Raw genomic sequence first — 16,956 nt, 5'->3', positions numbered from 1 at the left:
GAGCATTGTTTAAAACAAGTGCGCTTGGTGAAAAGCCACTGGTATCTGTGGCCTGTCCCAACAGATGTCACCAACAGATCAGTATTGATTCCAAGGTTGGGACCTTGTCAGTGGTGGAGGCAGATGGCACGTTGCTAATAAGTAATGAGTGCTGCTGGCAGAGTTGTGAGGAGAGTTTGGATCAGTGGGATAGTGTAGTAGCATGATGCCATGGGCAAGTAAGGGGCATCTTAGGCCATCTTTGCTCCCTCCACATTCATTCCTTTTTCCTGACTGTGTGAACATCAAATTTCTTATCCTCTCTGAATCTTTGCTTTTTTTTTCTGTTGGGTTTTTTTTTGTTTGTTTTTTGTTTTTTGTTTTTGTTGGTTTGGTTTGGTTTGGTTGGTTGGTGTTTTTTGGGTCTTTTTGGGTTTTTTTTTGTTCTATCTCTCTTTTCTCTCATTTCTACTCCTTTGCCTAGAATGTTTTTGGCTACCAGTAGCATCCATTTCATGTTTACATCTCAGTACATCATGCTGTGTTAGGAGATGAAGACGAAGGACATTCCTGCTGGCTGTTGTAGAAGAGGTTAGGTGTTACACTGGGTCTGGAAAAAGGTCTGAGGATCACTTTGGATAAGCATCTTTCATTCCAAACCTGGTGACAGACATACCACTGCTCAGTAGATTGTTAACTAATTGTTATCAGACTTGCTTCAGTTATCAGAACAGGAGGCAGAACTTGCAATGCTACCATGCACAGACTATGAACAGCAATAGCAGGAAGCACATGCATCCAAGCACATAAATGCTTTTGCTCTAAGTAGGGCTAGGTACATTTGTAAGTGCTTATGTGCACTAGGAATTCAATTTATACATCACAAATGCTCAAGAAGAGCTCCTCATCTCCTAGCTTCCCATGGACAGGTACAACCAAATTTATTGAGTAGTCATTATTGTATGTATATAATGTTTTTCTGCTATCTGTTGTGTGGCAATTTGAGTAGCACAGTAGGCTGTGAAATACCTACCTTTTTGATGGCATGCAACTGGAAAGTATGGCTAAACCAAGAAGAAATTCCAGCACGATTGCTTTGCTGATGATGTTTTTTGTTATTTTTTATGGGCTGGCTGCATTTCCCAGTGCCAGATTACATTGTGCCTAAAGTCCTCTCATGAAGGAAGATCCCTTTTGCATTTCTGGCAGAAGGGGACTCAAACTTAGCATCTCCAGCTTCATTTAGTGATGTCACAAGACACCATTCTCAGTAGTGCAGAACATGGGGTTACATTCTTTAACCATGTGCCCAGCAGCTGGAGACCACTGTTAGAGTCCCTAGTGATACCTGCTGCTTTTCTTATTCATCTCTCTGAATTAAATTTGATGACCAGAAGAAACATGACCAAAGAGGTACACTGAAGTGTGAAGGGTGGATCCCTTAGTCTTTCAGTTGTGATCCAGTAATTTTTATTTTAATACTGAAACATAGAGAACAGTTCTGAGTTTCCTTTCCTGTGATAAGGGCTTTTGACTTCTACCTAAGATGCAGCTCTCTTTATTACTGTAATTTCTGGATTAGGGCAATAGCTGCATTCTCTTTCAGAACCTGACTATGATAGCTAAAAATCTGCACTGAGGTGAAGCTCCAGGGAATCTGTTTACAAAGGGAAGAAACCCTGAGTGTTTGTAGAAGCTGGCTCTGCATTTGGCCTCAAAGTTCCTATTTTCCTTAAAAGGAACAAGGAAAAAAAACTTTGGACACTGTTTCTTTGAAAGCTGTGAAAATTAGAACAGGTGTGAGCACAGGCAGCTGCTGGGGTGCTGTGTGCAGATATTCCTGCTAATGCCTCCTTAGAACTTAATCTCTGAAACCATCTGCTTATGGTGAGCACATGTCCCGAAGGCAGGGGGGCAGAAGCAAATCCAGCAGCCCTACAACTTCTTCCACTGTAGCCTGAGTCAGAATTTTGAATAGCAGAAAAAGATTGAGTTGTGTGTCAAGAGGCTTTAGTCTCAGCTTTTATGAAGCAGGAAAACTCCTTTGTCAGTTCCCTAGGTCCATGGTAGTTATTGATGAGTCTCAGAGGTCAAGATCTGACTCATGACCATCTGAACAAAAACAACACACAAGCCTAACAGTTTTGCCATCAGCAGAACCCTATGTTCCCACAAATATGTGGGATCAATTTTTCTTATTTGAGGTCTCAGTCTGAATAAGATCAGCTGAAAACTCCAGCCTATGCATTACTCTGATTTTCCAGTCTGAAGTCACTGTTGAGTAAGTCCTTTGGGTTGCCACCTTTATTCCAGCTCTCCTGATACTCTCCAATGGAGCCTCCAACAGTTATCTTTGAGCAAATCACTTCTCTTCTTCATGCCTTTCTTCTTCTCCTGTTTCTTTGCTTTTTGACTTTGGGAGAGACTGGAGTCTCTGTTAGTTTTTCAGCATGACATACAAGAGAATCAGAGATGTTACTAAGTGCTAATAAGTGAATCAAACTCACCCACTCCTGCCTGCTTTGCTGCTCACTCTTTACCTGTATACATCTGTTTGCAGAGGCCAGATTGCTCTCAGACACTGACCTGTTAATGAAAAGCTATCAACTCTGGCAAAGAAGAAGGCAGTATTAGCCACTGCTGCCCTGTGACTACCAGAAGCAGTATGGTGACAGGAATGGGTCATACTTCAGCCTGTGAGTGAAGAGTCCCCAGCTTCAGAGAGACATTCAGCGACTTTCCCCACATTTGATGCTGGACATAAAAAATTGATCATCCTTTGTTACAGCTTCACTTCTGTCACTTTCCATCCCAGAGTCCGTTTTTTACAGAAAACAAGCTACATTCATCAAAAATGACAGAACACAGACTTAATGTAATCATGTATGGGAACATGAATTGCAAATGCATAACACAAGCACTAAAATGTATTTTCCATTACTGCCACAAAATGAAATAATCATGAACATTTTCCTCAAGAATGAGAACACATGTAGAGTACACTGACACCTCAAAATCTGCTGCCATGCCCTGGCCTCAGGTGCAGGTAGGCTGTGTGCTTATCAGCAGGGCAGAGATCTGCTGGTGTCAGAGGAGGTGGCTATGTTATAATCCTCACCATGGAAACTTGTGTGATTATTAGTGATACCAGTTTCTGCAGGCTCATTTGGGTGGCCTTCTGGCCATCTCTGCTTGTTAAAGATCTCATTGTACTCTTAAGCATAACTGAGCAGAGATGCTAGAAATACAGACAGTGCAATGTTGCTTAATTCTAGATTTTACTTCTAGTTACTATTGGATTGCTTGCTGGTAACATCAAACAAGTCCTCTCACCCCTAGCCTGATTTCATAGATAAGATGTAAAACTACAGATGTACCTATTTAAAAATAAAATCTGTTAATTGATTTAGAGTTGGTGCAGGACAACACATTAATCAAATTCTTCCTTTTCCTTGCAGACACACTGGACTGCAGTTTTGCCATGCTCTGAACATTTTTTATACTGCACTCCAGATGTTGCTGCCTTTCATTGGCAGGTAAGGTTATACCTGTCAGACGATGATGATGATGAAATTAGATTATTTTATTTGTTTGTAACTTGCTTTAGTATCAGAAATGAAAATGATTGGATTTCCTCTCTTGATCAGGCTGTCAGAAGATGCAATGAGAAAGGATAATAGAATTGGGAATAGCCAATCTGTAAACTAAACTAAATCCAGGACTCGCTCAGTTATTTAGATTATATTACACATATGCAAGCTGTTATCCAGCCTGTACTTGCCACAATTCTGCAAATACAAAGCTACTAATAAGGGGTGTTGGAGCCTGCCCTGCTGAAGGATAGATGGATATGGATCGTGGTGATGTCTGGAAGGGAAACTACTAGTTTGATCAAAGCCTTGTACTTAGACAGCGCTGAGTGCTGATGGAATGATAGAGGATAAGGTAGAAAGACAGTGGCTGGTTTACATCTCATCCAGCAGAAGCTGTTTTGAGGGATTTATTGATCTCTGATTCAGCCATGGCTGTAAGTTAAATGATGGGATATATTTGAAGAAACCAGTCTAACTGTACCCAACAGGACATGCTGAAAAGAACAGCATACTGTGCTGGGGTGAACTTTTTCCCCCTGTCACAAAGAGAAAAGGGAGAGATTTTGTTGTAAATCAATTAAAGCTATGTCTTTGCATGAGAGCAATTCAGATTATAAAAAATGCATAAAACATCTAGACTCGGCAGCTGTAGAATCCAAGACAAAATATGGATTTGGAAGAGATTCTTAACTTTTTGTAACATGACAGTAAGAAAAAACATTTGGTCTTAAGTATCTTTCCAGCTGTTTACACAGAGTCTTGTGTCTTCTCTGACAAGTTTGCTTAAGGGACTTCATAGACATGTTCATATGGTCATCTAAATGCAATTTCTGTATATATGTGCATATATCTCCACATCCTTGGACATTTGACACACTTTATGTGCATGTACATAATCTTATCAAATTAACTTCCTCTTTGAATTAATGTGCTTATGCGCATACGCATCAGTATGTCCCAAGGTGCATATATGTATCTTTGTTCATATTCCCATGCATGCATGAGGTGATCAACATAGCCAAATTGAAAAATTAGGGTATTCCAAATCTGTGCTATTTCTCATTCCAGTCCCAGGGGTAAATGGATCCATTCCAAATGAAAGGTAATCTTTGGACCTGAAGTTTTACATTTCAGCACACAGTATGGTTCTAACACTCTGTACCATCAACTGTGAGCTCTTCAGGGCAGTTTGTAGACTCCCTTTCTGTTTATACAAAAGAGGCAATGTCAGATTTTTTAAGAATTTAGATGCTAGGACACTGCAAATACTTAATAAAAATGGTCAGATTCTATGGAAAGATTAGACAAGCTGGGCAGGCAGGATGCTTAAAGAACCTACAAAGCCATCCATATAAACTTGTGCAGAACGTTTGTCACTGTTTTTTTCAATTTGGTTTAAATACTTTCCCTACAGCTCTGAGCACTTAATCATTTCAGTGTTGTTTTTGCATGGCTCATAAAATCTAGCACATGTGGACATTACATAATCTTCTGCAGAACTAATATACATATGCATATGTAGTAAAAAGCACAAACTTTTATAAACCTTCATGTAATAGATAAAATTTCTTCATTACAGGTAACCATCTAAGTACAACTTATGAGTCATCAGAAAGATGTGTGTCATATATACAGTTACACCAACTTATGTACATAGATTTTATGCTTGTGTGCATTTAGCCAGGAGTGTATGTACAGGTATTCATGAAAGCAGGGATTCCAGTAGTCCATACAGGTAGTATGTTGGCACCTTCCAGAAGAGGGCACCTGTCTCCTGGGGCAGGCAGTGTTCCCGAACCAATGGCTCCCAGCCTTTCCACACCTGGGCACTCACATCTCACCTGCCAATTTGAGGTTAACAGTGCCAGCACAGAGTAAAATATTAAAGCAGCCACTTAAAATTCGAAGTGTTTCTTTTAATTAATGGGTGGATGCCACAAGTTGATCCAATCCAGCTCTTAAATTAATCTTAATTACATAGATTTTGTAACTTTGGTATTAGCCAGCCACACAAAATATGTATTTCATAATCCTAGAAACGGGTGAAAAAGACTGCTGCTGAGCTGAGAAGTCAGCTGATGATGTTATCAGCCTCTGTGGCTGTGGGTGTAAGTGTCATTGGGGTGTGTCTGAGATCTTATCAGGAATACCAAATTAATTCGCTCCTGCAAATATCAAAACAAGCTTTTTTGCTGGCAAGTAGGGAATAGGCGAGAGATTCCTGAGCTGCTATATTTGGAATTTCTGTCATCCAGTGCTGATACAGTGAAGAACAGAAGCATCAGGGAAGGGAAGCTGGTGATCTGTCCTGTTTTGTAGTGAGTTTTGAGTGTCTACTCAGAGTGCTCCTCAAGCTTTTAGCTGTTCATGGTATGCTTGTGGATCTTGGGATCAGGAATTCTGCCTTAGTAGCTCAACCATTGACATTCTGTGTATGCCTGGTCAGAGGAGGGAGGCTTTCTATGCTTCTGTTTTCCCCCTCTGTGTGTTTGTTTGTTCAGACTCCACAACTTCCTACAAGGTGGTTGTAGGCAGGTGGGGCCAGTCTCCAGGCAGCCACTGACAGAACAAGAGGACAGTCTTAAGCTGCGTGAAGAGAAATATAGGTTGGATGTTAGGAACATGTTTTTTACAGAAAGGGTGATAAAGTACTAGAATGGTCTGCTTGGGGAGGTGGTGGAGTCACCATCCCTTGGATGTGTTTAAAAAAAAGCCTGGATGTGGTACTTGGTGCCATGGTTTAGTTGTGGTGTTAGGGCATGGGTTGGACTCAATGATCTTGAAGGTCTTTTCCACCCTAGTGATTCTGTGTGATTCTATTTGTGTGACTTCCTTTTTTCTAGATAGGAGCTGCCTCTTAGTGTGTGTTCATTCAGCCCTATATGACATCTAGGTGCTACTGTGCTACAGATTTTGATAACAGATAAACTGAATTATCTCAGGAGAACTGATATTTGTACTCCGTGCTAGGGATAAGTATCTGTGATCTCTTTGAGCATGCATCTTGCCAACTTTAAATAGAAAATACAGCTGGGAATAGATGGTCAGGGATATTCATAGGAAATGCAGGTACACAATTTGCCTAATTTGTCACAGCACATTCATTAAACAAGAAGAAGGGCCTTGGCAATCCCCAGGGATTGGTGTTCCCTTGGGATTAATATTGCTGCTCACTGTAATACACTCCTGTTTCTGCAGATGAAACTTGAAAAATTTTGGATAAAAATGGAAATAAACACAATTGAAAGTGATTATTTAGTCACCTTACTCTAAATCTGAGTCAGGCTGAAAGCAGAGTCTGTACATAGCCTGGCATGACTGGTTGTGTGGTGGTGAAAGGCCATTTGAGAGCCTTTTCTGTCACTTCTGCACACTAAGAGTAGAGGAAGACCAACAGGAAAGCACAGCTAATCTCTTTGTGTATGCACAAGCACCTATGCAAAAATGCTCTGCTGCACACAGGTGTGCATACATACACGCTTGTGCACAACTACACCTTTTATTTGTGCCTTCATAAACATCTTCTTCTTCTTCATTTACTTTACAATGTGGAAATTTAGAGAGATTTACCTAAAATCTTTGTAGAAATAATTTTTCTATAGAATGGGCTTGTAAATGTTAATCTGACCTGCGTGTTCTCTCATTGCCTGTCTGTGTGATACACTTTGTTGGAAGACAGTCCTTGCTTAATCTTAAAAACCCTTTTTGTATTTGGCTGATTTTCTGTTGCTGGTAAAACTTTCTAGCAATTTTACCTTCTTTTCCTGAGAGTGCTTTACAGGGTAAGGTTAGTTTGGATATCAATTTGAGGGATTGCTTTCATAATACTTTTTTGGAACCATAAGTGGGAAAACGTAAAACCTCATGTCATTTCCCACCAATTTGCCTAATTGATGGGAAACTTGATTGTGGCCAGGGAGGAGTAGATTTCCCTTCTTCACTCTTATGAAAAATTTGCTTATCCAAAAAGAAAGAAAATCTAGTAAATCCTAGCAGCCAATGCAACAATCCTCACAGGTGGAGATTCTCCCAAAATACAGAGAGAAAGCAGGGAAATTATGTGTCCAGCTCCCCTGGAAACTTTATAATGCTGAACTTGACTATTTGTTCTGGTTGGAGCTCATGGAGTCTTCTAGAGACTCAAATTATTTTTAATAATTTAATATTAATATTAATTTAATAATTTTGTCAGATTTCTTGTGCTTTTTCTTCAATGCCCTTGTAATGGTAACAGAGTCTGTATTAGATAAATTGCTCTTAAAATATGCTCTTGAGATACTAGAACATGCTCACCTGTGCAGTTTTTGATCTCCAAGGACTGCTGGTGTTGGTGTGACTCGAATAGGAATGACACAGAACTTCCTCCATTTTCAAATCTGAAATCTTTTAGGTGTCTGAACTCATCCAGCTATGGGGAAGAGGCCAGCAGGCAAATGGAGAAACCTTTCCAGCTTTCAGTGTAGGTAGGAAGCAGAAGGAATAAATGTTGGCCCAAAGGGCTACAATAAATAATGAGAACTCTTCCAAGTATATCAGGGGGAAGAAATACGATAGAGAGGGTAAGCCCATTAATAAATTAGGAGACAGCTGGAATCAATGGTGATTCTAAAATGGCTGAGCTACTTAAGTTTCGTTGGGGTTTTTTGTTGTTTGTTTGTTTGTTTGTTTTGTTTTTGTTTTGTTTTGTTTTTTAAATTGGTCTTTAAGAAGAAAAATATAGAAATGGAATATGGACCATTAGGAAGTAATGAGCATCTTGGCACCCTGGCTGTTGATGTAGAGCAGATAAGGGAACACTTGAAAGCATGGATAGCAACAAATCAGCATCTCCAGCTGATGAGCATCCTGGGATGTTTGGCTGCTGAATTCACTGAACTGCTGGCAGATGTTTTGAAAAGTTGTGTGTTAAACAGGCAGGTCCTTCACTAAGTCCATACCAATAGTTCTGGGACAAAGAGCAGCCTTACAGAGCTATCAGGACAGACCCCCACAATTACCACTTTACACAGACATCTCAAACATCACAGACATCTCAGTTTGAAGATGTGCTAAGTGGTAGAACATGAGTTTCAAGATGCTTAAATTCAGAAATTGACTGGGCTCACACTGGGCCAGAAGAGCTCTAATACCATTTTCCATGACTGTTCTAGTCACCCTCCTTCTGCTTTCCTCAAGCATAAACTCAAACTGTTATATACACTTACGGGTGACAGCATACTTTCCTCCTTACCTGCATGTTAAGAGGTAAAATAAGGAAATTTTTGTGTTGGAAATAGGAATTGCTATCAATATGAAGTTTGAACTTACACTTGCACAGTAAGTGCTCAGAGGACTTGATAGTTCACTGCTGAAGTCCAGCAGTTAAGTCCAGGTATATTTTCCATTTAAAACAGGGGTCCCAGCGGAAAAAAAATCATCTGTTTATTGTCACCAAGGAAGCAGTTTTGGCCTATCATGATTTATTAATAAGTCTCTTGTGATAATGCCCAGGGATGCAGACACTGATGTGTTAGAAAAGGCTCTGAGCAGAGGTTGAGTAGGGACATTCAGCTGTCTCATCTCTTCAGTAATGGAGCTCTGGTTCAAGACTAAGTCTCCTAGATCCCAGTAATGAATATAATTAGTTCTAATAATGGGTGAGGTGATACTGGCAAATGAGAGACAGGAGGGTTCAGTTGGGTTCTTATGGCCCTGTTCTTGTTAATGCAAAGGTCCTTTTACACTAGTCTGGCAGTACAAACAGGTCTGAAAGATGACGAGTTAGGAGGTTACCCTGTGGGTCTCTGGCTGGAACATTCGTCTCTGCACATCTGAAAAAGCTGGAGGGAATCAAATACCAAGCAAATACAGGGGACAGAAATCTCCACTGATGTAAATCAGTATCATGCCTTTGATTGCAATGAAGCTGGCCAGCTGAGGACTTGATCCAGGAAATAAATTATTTTTGCCCTTGGTCTGTAAGTCCAAAGTCAAGTCCTTCGTATGACATGTCCCATTCAGTGTTAGAGAAGGTCATATTTTGCCTCCTTCTCTCCACCTGGGCTGTCTGCTCTCCTCTGGATAAACGGTATTTCTCCATTGCATTGCCAGTCCCTCACGCTTCACCAGAATTAAATTCATCATTCATTTTTTATGGTTTATACATAGCAGTAATTTATGTTTTCAAATATATTGAGGTCACACTTTAGCAGAAAAAGACTGTTTCACATTTAAATTGAAGGCATGTTCATTCCATTAAACAGAGATGTTTTGGATAATTTTAAAAGGCTAAAAGTAGTATAAAGTAACATTAAAATAAAATTTGAGAGATGTAATTACACCTAATCGTACCATAAAATAATCAATACTGCATTACATTATTTCTGACTTCCCCAATTATAGCCTTTTTTTGTTAAGCTTTTGAATATTGATGAGGTCAAGGGGATCACAGTCAACTTTCTGAGATCTAATGGAGGTGGAATTAAGGTGATGTCCTCTCCTATTATGTCAGCACGAGGAGGTGTGCTCTACACTTTCTCAAACTGGAGTGATAACATGGCATCAGAAGCTGATCCCTCGGCAACATTTCTTGAGCTGATACTAGGCTGTTTACTAGTAAGTGCTGACTAGGAAGGTGGAGGTGCTGTCTCCCCATTGCAGACCTACTCAATTATACACGCCAAGTTGCAGAGGAAATGATGTTCACATTGACAAAGATCATTAACAGTTGAAAGACCTGTGTGTGTGAGGTTATGAGAACCAGTTCCTTCCAGTTCAGCCAGGGCTTTCTGTGTTGTCTCTGCTCTCTGTCTCTGGAGACTGAAAAGGTGTTTTGTTGTGACAGTTTGTTCCCTTTTCTTCCCTTTTAGACCTACCCCTCCACACGACATATCCCTCACTCTGCTAAAACAGCCCAGCCAGGTTGCAAAGCATTCACCCTTTACCAGCCTCGATGGGTGGACACGCAACACAGCAGCAAAAGTTGGACAGCTGCTAGGATTCAGTACAGGTGTCTTATTTTCCTGTTTTCTCAGAAGGTATGGTCTGTCTGCATCTGAGGGAGTGTCACCCTCTCAGCTCTCAGCTGCAATGGACCTGCTTTTGACCTGGTCAATACTGTTATTCATTTAGGCATCTTTGAGTCATCAGTGGATTTTCATTTGGGAATCCTTTCTGTGTACAGAAAAAAAATCACTTCCCTGGAGACAGCTGTATTTTCCTGTTTCAGTGTGTACCCTTCTAGATATTTTCATACTTTGGACTAGGCCAGTCTAGTATTTAAGGGATGAAATATTGGGTGGACCATGTTCTGTACCCAAATTTCTCATAATGTACTGTTTTGTGCTATTATGCAGTGGTTTAGCATTTAACCTAGGGAAAGGGCTGGATCTGAAGAGATATTCAGCAATAACCGTAGGACTCATATTTTGCCTTCTGGGTCTATGTCTCTCCATTCATACAATAAGCATAAGGATTTTTTTTATTGAGGTCTGTTTTGCAAAATGGATCCAAATAAAGGTTTCTATGCTTTTAATAAACTTCTTGGAAAATGACAGCTACATGTAATTTTCCTGGGTTCTGATCATAAATATTAAGAAGGATGGAATCTTAGAACAGAACCAGATTGAGCAGTACCACTGCATTATCCCTTTTACATTGCCACAGCATCCTCAGATTACAGAGTACATAACAAAAGGAAAGATAATGAACAGGCCCCTATCATTACCATTAATAATAAAAAACAATATAATGTATTTTTAAAACTTTCCTTAATGCAACACCAGTCCAGTCATCCCAACATGCAGATTATCACATCTTTCCAAACACACACACACTCACACACACAGACACACACACACGTGTGTGTGTGTATATATATGTATTTATCTATATATCTATTTACTCATAGCTGAAAATGTCAGCGGGGAAAACATGAAAAATACAATTCAGATGCTGGACCTCTCCCCCAACTGCATTTCTCCAGAGGGACCAGTATCCTCCCATGACCCTTTCCACACAGCCACTGCCTAAGCTTCCTGGCTGCCTATTAAGTTATGCTTTCCCTTACACCAGTGCTGGCCCTGGGCTCTGGCCACGTGTGCCCCCAACCCTCATCAAACCTGCTGTGTCGATTTCCTGGGTCCTTTTCCCACATACACCACATACACCAAACTCTCAGCTTTCCCCTTCTCTCACCCCCTTCCATTTACTCCACTCACATCATTCTCTACCTGATTTGAAATCTATTTGTTAAAGCTCTTAGTAGAAGGTGGATGTTTGCCCCAAAGCAAACTGACAGTGGCCCTCCCTCTGCAGACATAAGGCAGCCCTGCTCTTCTGATTAGCCTGAACTGCTTTCAATTGACTAACATAACAAGCTGCTGCTGCTTTTTTTTTTTAAATTTGAAAATGGAAGGGACACTATTAGGAAATTTACATTTGCAAATATGATATTTAATTAGCAATATTAATAAATTAATAGAACTAAAGGACCTTGTTGAGACTCCAGATTAATAAAACATGCTCTATCTGAGTAAATGAGGTGAGCTGGGCATGTGTTCCCCATAGAGGATACATAGGGGAAATCTCACTGGTGAAATACCCCTTAAAAAAGGAGTGGGGGGCAATAGCGAATTGGGGCAAAGCTTTTTCTATCTTACAGTATCTCTCATGCTTCAATACTAACCCTTTCTCTATTCTGCCACAATACTTTAACAGGACATTAGTTACAGCTTCTCTGCCCACCTTTCTCTTTGACCTGGCAAGAAACTGAATAAGTCAGTGGCAGAGAATGGAGAACCAATGCTTGGAGCTCTAAGGTAACAGCAAGTACAGTGGAGGGCAAATACCTAGGAATATTTGGTCAGATCCATAGAAAGCAATAAAGAAGACTTACAGCATTTTCTGATCTGATCTTCTGCGGAACATGGAGCATACACTGTCACTTAACTATGACTGTGTCCAACTTGGTGTCTCCAGGGCACTTGGAGGGTTTTGTCTCAGAGGGATCCCCAGTCTGTGGCATATAAAGCAGGTCCGCATGGGAGCGATGTCTGATTGCAGGCTCAAGAAGGGATGCAGTACAGCAATGTCACTGTGGGCTCAGCTGAGAAGAATGACCACTTTAAGCAAAGGTCTGGCGTAACATGAGATAAATTGCTGTGAGGTTCATGGGGGTCAGACCCAGTCAGCTGTCTCAGTCTTCATGTATATCTGTCACTGCTTTGTGACTTGGGTGCTAACCCAAACTTGGGGCCAGTCCTCTGCCACTCTCTGATTCACCAGTCTGCAGGGCACTTCAGCATGTTGTAATTTAGACACACAATTTGTGGACAGCATTTCTGCACCCCAATTGTCCTGGAAAAAAACTTCTCAGAAGAATGTGATACAGTCCTTTTCTATACTACTTCATTAGTGTACATATACTGGGATGTCAGACTCCAAGGATCCAGTCAAACAGGAAGCTGCAGTGCCAGGTGACTTCAGTGACTTAATCTGTCACTAAATCTGGGACAGAAAGAAGAACGTGGTTTTCTGTAGTCTATAGATGTATGTGAAGAATCTTTTTCAGTGTGATGGCTACGAATCAGCAGCTGCATGGACATGTCTTAGCTAGTAAAGTACTATTATGTCTTCATGCAGCAACCCGTAGAGCCTCTTACATTGATCCTTGGCTCTGGAGGGAGGGCAGAGAAGAAGTAAGCCCACCAGGAACCAAGCTAGCAGTCAAAGCAGTATCTCTCCTTGGGCCTGTGTGACATTCACACACATCACTGTGAAGTCATGCTCTCCTGCAGGGCATAGAAGAGGTGATTATTTATAAATGTATTAAGCACTGTGCCCATGCATCACTCTGCCTTGCTCTGCTGCAGTCTCAGCAGTGAAGTGCTGGGACTCCACAGAACTGTGGCTCTCCCTGTGCACACCAAGGGGAGATGGTCAGTCTCAGCACCTAGGAGGGACCCCAGGACCCCAGAAGAGCAGTGAAGCTGGACGAAGAGAAGGCAAACACATTAATTGTCTGAAATAACTTTGAGGGGTTTTGTAAAGCTTCCTGCATGCTTGGCTCTCATGAATCAGCTCTAGACCCAAAACCACCCAGCCTGATGCTCATGTGCCTGCCCCTAGGGCACAGAGTGCTTTTCATCTTTGACATTAATACTTAGTAGGGAAATCTCAGTCTCCCTGTTCTCCTCTTCATATTGGGGATATTATAATGTGTGACATTCGTGATTTGCCCCACACTGTCAATCCTTAAGTGTATGGAAAACTCTGCCAGGGTAGGCTCTCACTCCAGAAGCACTTTTCTCTGGTGTGAGGTTCAATGACCAGCAGGGTGCAAGCAGTTTCCTTCTAAAACTGAACAACGGAAGATAAGGAGAGAGATGTGACTACCTTGCCTGATCCCACGGTGCCTCAGCTGCACTACTCCCATCTCCAGGGATGGCTTGTCCAGACTCTGTGTTTTGTGCTATGTTCCTGATGCCAACACCTCCACTAATTGTGGGAAAGTTTACTGTTAGAATGGCATGTACACAGGCCTACTGGAAGAGGTGGAGTCCTAGGAACAATTAGGTCATGGCATAGATGCTTGGGGACTCTGGCTTGCAATGCCACCCTTGGTACACAGACAAGTGTATAGTAGGTGTGACAGAAGAAGAAAAAAGAGAGAAAATGTCCTGGGTGGGGTACAAGGAGTAGAAATGGGTAAGAAAGGTGTGAACTCATATATGTAGGCAGGAATGGAGCTCAGCAGCATGTGGATGTGAAATATGTATTGGGATCATCTTGGAATAAAGGAGAAGTCCTCATGTAGGCAGTCATTAATCTTGGAGATGTGGGCCTTGATGAGGCTCCCTGAAGCTTAGCCCCAAGGTGGGGCTGCCTTTGATGGCAGTGAGCACATCCACAGGCTGTGGAGCCGTGCCTAAAATGAGCAAGGGCATCTCTGTGGGAACTACCTCCTGCCTCACCCTGTGTGGTGGGCACTGTGGATCTTCAGAAAGGCAGCCTTCCTATCCAAAGCCAAAGTCATCTCTGTGGTCTTCAGGGGGAAGAATGGGGCTTCTGAAAAGCTTCCAGATCAGTGGGGGAGGGGTAGTTACTAGAGTTACTAGAGTTTCTTGCCAACATCTTGCAGGTTTGTAGCCCTTGGACCTTGAGATATGGAGATCCAAGGCCTTTGTAAAATGACCTCTGCAATGTTTGGTCTTGCCTTTCTTCTCTCCTTCTCATCCTTGGTTTATGAAGTACTAGGAAAATTCGATAGCAGATTTTAAATACCTGGTCTGGGTGTTCATGGTCTGTTCCTATGCCTGACAAGAATCCTGAGAAAGAAATCCTGATCCCTGCATGCTGCCCCAGGCATTGCTGCTTATCATCCTTTGTGTGGGCATGACACATCCCAGAAAAGTGGGCAAGCACCATCTGAGTTCCCACAGACATACTGCTCTGCCACTGCATCTCCTTCCTGACCTGCTCTTCCTGTCCTGGCTCTTTCCTGAGCTCAGGTTGCCAGACAGGGTGCTGCTTTTTTGGAGCAGAGTCTATTCCAATGCCATCTTCCTCTGTGACCCAGACCCAGTATCACTCATGAGAAAGACCAGGATCACAACCTTTTCTTTTCACCAGTATCCTGTTTAATCTTCTGCTACTGGTGACAGACACTCAGTGAAAACTTGTAGGAGCATCTGGGTTTGTTCACTAGCTGGAACTCTCCTGTCCTGTCTTGTACTTGGAATTGACAATTATGTAAACGACAAGGGAGGAAATTGTAGGCAGAGGGAAGACTGTAGGGAAGGTGTTTCCTTGTGCAGTACTTGAAGGACTGGGGAAATGATCATCACATCTCTGAACACGACTCTTGAGGCCATGGTGCTCAAAGGGTCACATCAGTTTGTCCTGTGAGTGGTTTGAGGCACAGCCACCTGCACAGAGTCCCAGTCTAAGCGCTCTGCAGGCCCACCTGAAGCCCTGTACTCATATTACTGCTGTGCAGCTGGTGGGGGCTTATGGCAGGATGAACTTGAAACTCCACGTCCTCCTGAGGATGTGGTCCTCACAGAGTCTCCCAGCAGTCTTATGTATTGCATGGATGTATAAGGAGAACAGCAGGGAAAATAGTTCCAGGCTTGCCTTCCCTGACCACTGGAGTTTGCAAGGTGTAGTAGGGAAGACCAGCTGCAGGGAATTAATTTCTCCTGTTCCAGGCATTAACAAAACTCTCAATTTGTGAATAAAAGTCATTCTGTGAATGGTTCATCTTTGGAGAAAGTGCTGGGGCAAATGTAGCTGGAGTATTGCAGACCTGTAGGATTATCTGTAAAAGAGACTGTACAGTGTACATTCAGTCCTTTACAGGGTGACAAATTCTGTATAAAACTGGTTTGGCCATTATAACTTTTCACTTGTATGTGTGTGGGGCTAATGTGTCTAGCTACTCTCCACTGTTCTCTTGCAGTATTCTCTCCTTCGTATAAGGATTGCAAATTCTGGTGGGCTTAATTAAACTGCCTCTTAATAACTGCCGTTTAGACAGCCCTCCCTCCACCTCTCTCTCAGGCTGGGGTCTGCAACCGGGAGTCCACCTGGGGAGCGAGTCCGGGCCGGACCCAGAACAAAATCCACACACCCCCGCCCCTGGCTCTGGATAGCCCCTGGCTCTGGGTAGCCCCTGGCTCTGGACAGCCCCTGGCTCTGGACAGCCCCTGGCTCTGGACAGCCCCTGGCTCTGGGTAGCCCCTGGCTCTGGACAGCCCCTGGCTCTGGGTAGCCCCTGGCTCTGGGTAGCCCCTGGCTCTGGGTAGCCCCTGGCTCTGGACAGCCCCTGGCTCTGGATAGCCCCTGGCTCTGGGTAGCCCCTGGCTCTGGGTAGTCCCTGGCTCTGGGTAGCCCCTGGCTCTGGATAGCCCCTGGCTCTGGGTAGCCCCTGGCTCTGGACAGCCCCTGGCTCTGGGTAGCCCCTGGCTCTGGACAGCCCCTGGCTCTGGGTAGCCCCTGGCTCTGGGTAGTCCCTGGCTCTGGGGCGCTCTGCACCCGGAGAACCCGCCGGGGCTGGCGGGCAGCAGGGGGCGCGCGGGGCACGCCGCAGCCGCGGGCTCAGCTCAGCTCGGCCCAGCTCGGCCCAGCTCGGCCCAACTCGGCCCAGCTCGGCTCTGCTCGGCCCGGCTCGGCCCGGCTCGGCTCGGCTCGGCTCAGCTCAGCCCAGCTCGGCCCAGCTCGGCTCGGTTCGCTCCTGAGGGGGCTCTGCGCGGCCGCCGGTGCCGGTGCCGGCAGCAGCCATCACGCTGTTTTGACAGCTCGGCGGAGCGGCAGTTCGAGGGAGTGCAGAGGCTGTTTAGCCGCGCAAACGCTCAGTGAGGCTCAGCGCCACACAAAACCAGACTCCGCCACTCTCGGTCCCCCG

General features: G+C 43.4%; 1 protein-coding gene across 48 annotated transcripts in view; it reads left to right on the top strand.

The window, feature by feature from the left end:
- Positions 1 to 16,956, top strand: part of CASZ1 (castor zinc finger 1) — a 282,930-nt gene that overhangs the window by 21,591 nt on the left and 244,383 nt on the right. For 32 of the 48 annotated variants that reach the window (XR_015278800.1, XR_015278811.1, XR_015278812.1 and 29 more), the window contains one exon: positions 3,438 to 3,515. The exons of 12 other annotated variants lie outside the window; for them this stretch is intronic. The gene's annotated coding sequence lies outside the window, so the exon portion shown is untranslated. Of the gene's footprint in view, positions 1 to 2,539; positions 2,676 to 3,437; positions 3,516 to 16,956 lie in introns of all 48 variants that reach the window. 4 more of the 48 variants (XR_015278815.1, XR_015278789.1, XM_086860864.1 and 1 more) reach the window with 1 other exon arrangement.

Source organism: Cyanistes caeruleus, chromosome 22 (assembly GCF_971803275.1).
Source record: "Cyanistes caeruleus chromosome 22, bCyaCae1.hap1.1, whole genome shotgun sequence".
Lineage (NCBI taxonomy): Eukaryota > Metazoa > Chordata > Aves > Passeriformes > Paridae > Cyanistes > Cyanistes caeruleus.
This window is presented reverse-complemented; position numbering and strand designations above follow the sequence as displayed.